The sequence below is a fragment of the Halichoerus grypus genome, chromosome 11 (genome assembly GCF_964656455.1).
Source record: "Halichoerus grypus chromosome 11, mHalGry1.hap1.1, whole genome shotgun sequence".
Classification (NCBI taxonomy): domain Eukaryota; kingdom Metazoa; phylum Chordata; class Mammalia; order Carnivora; family Phocidae; genus Halichoerus; species Halichoerus grypus.
In genome coordinates this window covers 38,438,116-38,447,702 of record NC_135722.1, presented here as the reverse complement: position 1 = coordinate 38,447,702, position 9,587 = coordinate 38,438,116, and positions in this window count along the sequence as shown.

Here is a 9,587-nt window from a genome sequence, read left to right as displayed (position 1 = left end):
CTTGACCTTAGGGCTTGACCTTAGTCAGGGCTTGACCTCTCTGTACATCAGTTTAATCTATAAAATTAAAATAACAACGATAGGATTGCTGTAAAATAATTCAAGTAAGCACTGTAGTACATGGCTGTTATGGGCTGAGTTGTGTGCCCCCAAAATTCATATGAAGTCCTAATCCCCAGGACCTCAGAGTGTGACCATATTCGGAGATAGGGTCTTTAAAAAGATAATCAAGGGGCGCCTGGGTGGCTCAGTCGTTAAACATCTGCCTTTGACTCAGGTCATGATCCCAGGGTCCTGGGGTCAAGCCCCGCATCACATCGGGCTTCCTGCTCGGTGGGAAGCCTGCTTCTCTCTCTCCCACTCCCCTTGCTTGTGTTCCCTCTCTCTCTGTGTCTCTCTCTGTCAAATACATAAATAAAATCTTAAAAAAAAAAGATAATTAAGTTAGAATGAGGTCATTAGAGTGGACCCTAATCCAATAAGATGGGTGTCCTTATAAGAAGAGGAAACATGGACATAGACAGGTACAGAGGAAGACCTTGTGAAGAACAGGGAGAAGATGACTATAAGTCAAGGAGAGGCCTCAGAAGAAACCAACCCTGCTTACACCTTGATCTCAGACCTCTAGCCTCCAAAATTGTGAGAAAAGAGATTTCTGTTGTTTAAGCCACTCAGTCTGTTGTACTTTGTTACAGTAGCCCCAGCAATCGAATACACTGGCATATGCTGAGTATTCAATAAATGTCAGGTATTATTTCTCAAGGAAGCACTTTCTGAACTAGTTCAGGACCCCTTCTGTGAATTCTTACAGCTCCCAGTATTTTCCTTAATGGAATCTTTCATGGTTTATATTTACATGTTTGTGCTTTTTTCTTTCTAACTCTTGGTTATGTCATGCTAGATTGTAAGGTCTATGAGAACAGGGACCACGCCTATATTACCCATTACTATTCCCATCACCAGCACAGTTCCCTGTTCATGTACATAAAACATGATGCATATTTGAAAGTTGTTAAGAGAGTAGATATTAAAAGTTCTCATCACAAGAAAAAAATTTTGAAACTATGGTGACGGATGTTAAACTAGACTTACTGTGGTCATCATTTCACAATATATACAAATATTGAATCATTATGTTGTCCGCCTGAAACTAATGTTATGTGTGAATTATACCTCAATAAATAAAGGAAAAAGACCTACCATCAAAAAATTTCTACATTTTGGGACCAAATTAATGAATCTTTAAATGAAAAGCCTTCAATATTCAATATCATAATAGCTAATATATGTTGAGCCCTTACCATATATATATATATATATATATATATATATATATATATATATATATACCAAGTGCCTGACCTGGATATCATCTGATTTAATCACAAGTGCCTATAGTAAGGCACTTCTTTTTTTTTTTTTAAAGATTTTATTTATTTATTCATGAGAGAGAGAGAGAGGCAGAGGGAGAAGCAGGCTCCCAAGGAGCAGGGAGCCCGATGCGGGACTTGATCCCAGGACCCTGAGATCATGACCTGAGCCGAAGGCAGACGCTTAACCATCTGAGCCACCCGGGCGCCCTAGTAAGGCACTTCTTGTTACTATTTTATAAATGAAAAAAACTGGACTAATATTATACAATTAGTCAATGGGAAGCCAAGACTATCTGTGAGACATTAGCCACCATGCTAGACTACCTCTTTATATTTCAATTAGTCCATTTGAACTGGTGTAAATATATACACATAAGATCATAATCTAAGAGAGCTTAGATTAGGTAACTAATATATAGTTACTCAAAATCATCAAGAACAACAGTTGGAGGTGGGAGTGAAGTAAGGAATGAGAGGGAAGGTGCCATTTTCCTGTACCCAAATAAAAGAAAATGTATTATCATTGAATTCAGCAAATATTTCCCGAGGAACTACTGTGTGCCCAGCCCTACATACAATATAAAGAAAGGAAAAACGAAGCCCTTGCCTGGTCAGGGCCTTCATTCTTACATGAACACAAGTAACAATGATATATTAACCGCATTAGGGTACAAAGTACTGGGGATAGAGTTGACAGATTTAGCAATAAAACAAGATGCCCAGTTGAATTTGACTTTCAGGTAAACAATAAAAACCACTAGAAACAATCGTTTATCCGAAATTCAAATTTAACTGGGTGTCCTGTATTTTCCTCAGCAACCGGAGAAGTGATAGAATTCCAGTTAGAACAGGAGCAAAGACAAGAGAGGCAGGAAAGAACACAAGAGGATTCAGAGAACAAGTCGTGGATGTATTTAGAAGAAAATAAAGTCAGGAATAAGGGTAGGAGATAAGGTCAAAAAAGTAGATGAAGCCATATTGCGAAGGTCTTGAGAGCCAGGAGGGCAGGAGGAAGAGGAGCTAGGAAAAGACCAGGCAGAAAGGCAGGCAGAGAACCAAAGGAGTAGAGTGCAGTGTTCCCGGAAGCAACAGAGAAGACTTGCCAAGGAGAAGGGGACAAGCTAATAGGTCTAGGCTTCACATGTCAAATGCTGCGAAGAGGTTCAGTAGGAACAGGACCGTGAAGGTCAACTGAGTTGATCATAGGAAAATTAAAATCACGAGGAGGTACCCTTTTTACCCATCAGATTAACAAACTTCAAAAAGTTTGAAAATAAGCAATGTTGGTGAGGGTCAGGGAAATAAGACACTGTGGTGGGAATATAGATTACCTTAACCTCTTTGAGGGCAATTTGACAAACTAAAGAATTAATATAATATACTAAAGACCCATGCTATATGTTTATTGCACACCAGGTGTTCTTGCAAGCAGTTTGTGTATATTAACTCATCCAGTTTTCACAGCAACCCTCAAGACGGAGGTACTGTGACAGATGGGGAAACTGTGGCACAGAATGGCTAAGGGACCTATCCAAGTGCACCCAACTAGGAAGTGGCAGAGCCGGCACTTGGCTCCAGGCTTGTGTTGTTACAATATACCGGCTTTCTCAGTCAAAAGTCTAAAATACAACTACTCTAACACAGAAATTCCCTTTATAGGAGAATGTTCTACCAGAATATTCACACACGTGTGCAAAGACAATTGAACAGAGTTATTCACCACAGCATGGTTTGAAAAACAACCTGAATGTCCATTAGTAGGAGACTAATTAAATACATATTGATACAACCTTAGAATGGAAAACTATGCAGCTCTTACAAAGACGGAGGCAGATCTATATGTCTATTTCTGAGGTATACGGTTATCAATCAATATCAATCTCTGAGATATATGGTTAAGTGAAAAAAGCAAGATGTAGAACAACGTGTGCTATTAAGGGGGTTAGAAATGAATACAGATATATATATATATACATACATCTATCCTCGTACGTGGAAAGATCATCTTCGAACAGATGGGTGCCTAGAGGATCTAGAAAACAGCTGTCTCTGGAAGAGAGAACTCAGTCACAAGTGGGAGGGAGGGAGGCTTACTTTCACCTCCTTCCTTTTGGTGCTGTTTGAATGTTTTTCCTTGTGCCTGCCCTGCCTTTTCAAAACAAACCAAGTTTTTTAGGTTTTAAAAAAGGGATCATGGCAGCCAGGGGTTTTGTAGCACTCCCCACATGCATGTTGTTGTTTTTTCGTTTTTTTGGAATTTAAATTCAGTTAGCCAACGTATACTACACCATTAGTTTCAGATGTAGTGTTCAACAAATTATCAGTTGTGTGTAACCCCCAGTGCTCCTCACATCATGTGCCCTCCTTCATGCCCATCACCCAGTTACCCTAGGGGCATCCGCACCCCGGTGTTCATAGCAGCAATGTCCACAACAGCCAAACTGTGGAAAGAGCCGAGATGCCCTACAACAGATGAATGGATAAAGAAGATGTGGTCCATATATACAATGGAATACTACTCAGCCATCAGAAAGGATGAATACTTACCACTTACATCGACGTGGCTGGAACTGAAGGGGATTATGCTGAGCGAAATAAGTCAATCAGAGAAAGACCATTATCATATGGTTTCACTCCTATGTGGAATATAAGAAACAGAGCATGCATGTTTTTGGGTTTGTTTTTTTCATCCTCAAACAGTCTTTGAGGAAAGCCTTATTTATTCCTTCCTGGAGAGTTGTTTTATAGACATGAAATACTCCTATCAGAGACGTCCTTCTGGAATGGAGTCTGGGCCAGCAGAACTGCTGCAGTGGCACTTTTGTGATCCTTAGTAGTGACAGAGGCCTGGGCCGGGCAGGCCGGTGGGGTTAGCTGTCTCAGCACGTGGAGCTCCCCCAGTAATGAAGCAACCCCAACCTGACAGCGGGGCTTTTATAAGCAGTTTCAGCAATGTGACCGGGGGAGAACAGAGCAACTAGGGGCCAATGGGGTGGGAGGAAGGACAGGTGGCCATGGTCTTTAAAGGTATTTGGTGAAGAAAAGGAGAGAGACATGCGGTAATGAGGGTGGAGGGTAGGGGCTCTTGGGGGAAAGGCAAACTCAGAGAGACTGTGTGACCGGTTAATAATGGAATGAGCTGGGTCTTTGCCAATCACAGGTCTAGGCTTTTATCTTAGCTCTGTCAGGGGAAAACCGTGCCTCCTTAGGCAAGTTACTTTTTTTTTTTGGTTATTTTTTTAATGTAGGTATTGCACAGTATTTGAATACAAGTCTTGATGTAAAGAAATTCATGCTATATGAATAACATAAAAGCCCCCATCAGCCCTACTCAGTTTCATTTCTCTTACCAAAGAAAACTACTGTACCAAAATTCTGTGGTCTCTTCTGAGATGTTTTTTTTCCCTACAATTATGCCTAAGGTACAATATATATGTAATATACATACTTAGGGTACAATATATATAATATCTACATAGCAATACAAATCTACAATATGTATATTTGGAAGCACAATTTGGTTTATGGAAATGAGATCATTCTATGTATGTGTGTATATATATATATACATATGTACATGTAATTTTTTCAGTTTAAAATATGTCTTAGAGCTATCTTCAGATCAGTACACATTGATGTACTTTATTTTTTATAGCTGCTGCATCACATTCCATAGTACATATTTAGCATAGCTTATTTAACCACATTCCTGTTAATGAATTTTAGGCTTCTTATAAATTTTTACCAACACGAACAATGCTGCAATGAATATCCTTGTACGTGCTTGTATGTGCATATATTCCTCATGTTCTTCTATGTTAGATATTTAGATAACTAGAAATTGGGTTGCTGGGATGAAGGGTATGTATGCATAATTAAAATTTTGGTGGCTACTACCTAATTGTCCTCCAAAATGTGCATAACTCACTTAGATTTTCACCAACAATATATTGGAGCACACTTTTCTCTATATATCAGCTCTGGACACTATCAAACTTAAATTTTTGCCAGTTTGATGAGTGAAAAATAACTCGTTTTATTTTTCCTATCCTCAATCACTAGCCAGGATCTTTTGATATGCTAATTGATAATTTGTTGTTCTTTTTCTTCTTCTGGAAATCGTTCACATCTGCAATGGATATTTCAATTATTTCACTGGCATCTGTCCCTTTCCTTCTGCCATTGTATAGCAGAAATTCCATCTGGGTGGGATAGACCCTATTCCCAGCCCTAGTGAATGCCATAATCTAATCAGTGTAATCTCACCCCCATTTTCCATGTGATTAAATTAAAAGCCCTGTGGATCCAGACCTAAATCAGTCAAGCAGGAATGTGTATTCCTCAAGTAGAGTAGGCAAATTGCCTAGGGCCCTCAATCTTTTTAAGACTTAAGAAAAATGTCTTAATTTTTTCTAGAATCAAAAGGAAAAAAAGTGAACTTTTAGGTTAAAGAAGATGCTTTACTATATCTTATGGACTGAATTATGTTGCCCCCCCCCATTCATATGTTGAAATCCTAATCCCCAGTGTAATATAGTGTGACTGTATTTGGAGATAGGACTTTTAGGGAGGTAATTAAGGTTAAAAGGTCATGAGAGTGAGCCCCTAATCCCATAGGTATCCCAAGGGATACCAAAAAGTTCTCTCTCTCCACATCCACATGGAAGAACGGCCATGTGAGGATACAGCAAGGTGGCCATCTGAAAGCCAGAAAGAGGGGTCTTACTAGACACTAACATTGACAGCACTTTGATCTTGATCTCAAGACCTATGAGAAAATAAATTTCTGTTGTTTAAGCAACCAGTCTGCAGTATTTTGTTAGGGCAGTCTAAACTGACTAATACAATACATAGTATTGGTTATTCGTCTTTACCACTAGTACAGACGTATAATCTAATTAAAAATATATATTTTTAAATTTTTATGGAGGAAGGGGTCCATGAAGGCAAAAGTGTTTAGGGCCCACGAAAGTCATAATTAGCCCTGGAGTCAGGCCCTGGCATTCTCTTGGTGCAGCCTTTAGAGTGATGGCAGGGAAAGAAGACTGCTCTGGATGGTTAGGTGTGCTAATAGGAGGGCCTGGCCTGGCTGCATCGACTTTGTTATTACAAGGGAAGCTGAAACCCTGAAGAGAGCAGAATAAAGGTGACTGAAAATGCAGTCAGAGGTCTGGGCCCTCATGCCTAAAAAAACTTAAGAAAAAAAATTTGGAAGGGCACCTGGGTGGCTCAGTTGGTTAAGCGTCAACTCTTGGTTTCAGCTCAGGTCATGATCTCATGGGTCGTGAGACTGAACCCCGCATCAGGGTCCCCCCAACCCCAGCTCAGCGGGGAGTCAGCTTGAGATTCTCTCCCTCTGCCCCTCCTCTCCTCTCTCTCTCTCTCTCTAAATAAATGTTGAACAAAAAACTTATTTTTAAAAAAGATTTTATTTATCCATTTAAGATAGAGTGAGAGAGAGAGAGAGCACAAGCAGGGCGGAGTGGCAGAGGGAGAGGGAGAAGCAGGCTCCCCACTGAGCAGGGAACCCGATATGGGGCAATGAGGGGCTTGCTCCCAGGACTCAGAGATCATGACCTGAGCCGAAAGCAGACGCTTAACTGACTGAGCCACCCAGGTGCCCCCAAAACTTATTTTTTTTTTAAAGATTTTATTTATTTATTTGAGAGAGAGAGAGGGAGAGCACAGGAAGGGGGAGGGGCAGAGGGAGAAGCAGGATCCCCACTGAGAAGGGAGCCCGATGTGATGTGAGGCTGGATTCCAGGCCCCTGGGATCATGACCTGAGCCGAAGGCAGATGTTTAACTGGCTGAGCTATGCAGGCACCCCTAAGAAACTCATTTTCAATAAAAGTAGTCTTTTATCCCACCCCTTTCCATACTTCCTGGTGGAAAACCCCCCTCAACTCTTCTGGACGCCTCCATAGTATTCAACTTTCATGTGTCTTTTTTTTTTTTTTTTTTTTTTTTTTTTTTTTAAAGATTTTATTTATTTATTTGAGAGAGAGAATGAGATAGAGAGAGAGCATGAGAGGGGGGAGGGTCAGAGGGAGAAGCAGACTCCCTGCTGAGCAGGGAGCCCGATGCGGGACTCGATCCTGGGACTCCAGGATCATGACCTGAGCCGAAGGCAGTCGCTTAACCAACTGAGCCACCCAGGCGCCCAACTTTCATGTGTCTTAATATCTTTATAATTGCTGTGGGTTTTTTTTTTACTCTAATAATAATAATAGGAACTGACACATGTAAAGCACTTAATAAATGGTAGCTTTAATGTTAGAAATCATCAAAGCAACCCAATGAGGAGAATACTCTTATTATTCTTATTCTCCTGATGAGGAAACAGGAGCACCAGAGAGGATGTTCCTTTCACAGGATTTCACACCTTGTTAGTGGCTGGAGCCAGGATTCAAATCCAGAGTCAAGGTCTTAACCACAGTGATTTATGTAACACCTGCAACCATAATTTTGAAAACTGCTGGGTTGGAATGTAGCACAATAGAACTTACTGAGAATAAAGGAGGTAAGGCATGGTGACGATGGGGACCCAGAAGGAAGCCTTGGAATAGGGTTGCCTGATAAATTACCCAACACCTAGTTAAATTTGGATTTCAGAAGAATCATGCATAATTTTTTAGTATAAGTATGTAGCAACCAAAAAGTTATTTGTCGTATATATGAAATTCATATTTATCTAGAGGTCCTGCATTTTTATTTGCTAAACCAGAATCCCGGGTGCCGAGGGCATGATTCCAACAGGGAGTTAGGCCCCAGGGAGGAACAGGCAGTTAGAGCATCTGTGAGGGCCTGTGGTAAATCCAACCCCTGCCACTAGGCGGCAGTAGAGGACCGGGCAGGGCAGGGGGAGGGCCTGGTAGTGAGTGGAGAGCAGGCCTAGGGCAGGGCCTTGGGAACGCTGTGCACCTCAAATCAAACCACAAAAGAAGTAACAGACAGGGGCGCCTGGGTGGCTCAGTCGTTAGGCGCCTGCCTTCGGGTCATGGTCCCAGGGTCCTGGGATCGAGCCCCCGCATCGAGCCCCCGCATCGAGCCCCGCATCGAGCCCCGCATCGGGCTCCCTGCTCAGCGGGCAGCCTGCTTCTCCCTCTCCCTCTCCCCCTGCTTGTGTTCCTGCTCTCACTATCTCTCTCTGTCAAACAAATAAAATCTTTAAAAAAAAAAAAGAAGTAACAGCTCACAGAAAAAGAACAGCTTACACATGACTAATAAACATGAAAAGAGGCTCAATCCCTATTCATAATTAAATGAATAAACCTAATATAAAATATTTTCCACCTCTCACATTGGCAAAAATAAAAATATCAGTAGAAGGATTAATAACACTCAGTGTTGTGAAAGTGTGAGGACGGTGTGAGGAGACTGGTGCGTCGTCTTTGGATTAATAATCAAAACTAAAAATGCATGCTGCCTTTAACCAATGATTTAACTCTTAGGGATTTTTCAAACCAGATTTGCTCATGTGAAGATGTTCATTTTTGTACTAACCAAAACCAAAACCAACAAACGGCCTAAATATCCACCCAAAGGGACCTGACTGACGAGCGATAACATGTCCAGGTAACAGAATGCTGGGCAGCCATTTAATGAATGCTGTAGGTCTGCTGGTGGATGGTGTATACATGTGGATGAGGAAAGAGTTCCAGGATATTTTGCCAGGGGAATAAAACAAGATGCAGACCATTATATGTAGTTTTTTCCAATTTGTGTGTAATAGAGAGGGGAGGGATGAGACCTATTTATAAATTCATTGAACATGTTTGAGAGGATATCCAAGAAACCATCCACAGTGGTTCTCCTTGGGGAGGGAGGCAGGGGGTCCAGGATGGGAAGGAAACTTACTGTGTACTCTGTAGGTTTTACTTTCTATTATTATTATTATTATTATTATTATTATTATTATTATTATTTTAACCACCAACAGGTATTACCTTAGAAATTTAAAATAAAAAAGTTTGAAAAAACAAAGAATATCAAAGTCAGACCAAGAAGTAGAAGGAAAAGTATCCAAAAAGTAAGATGGGAAAAGAAATATGTCCAGCCCCTGAGGTTGGAGTGAATCATCAAGGCAGTAGCAAGCTGCTTGGAAAAAACCTTTGGTTTTCAGGATGCCTGTCCTGGCCTCCCTTGGTGTGAGCTGGGGAAATGCTCACCATCTCAGAACTCAGGGAGCTGCTGTGGGTGGACCCCGCCCACTG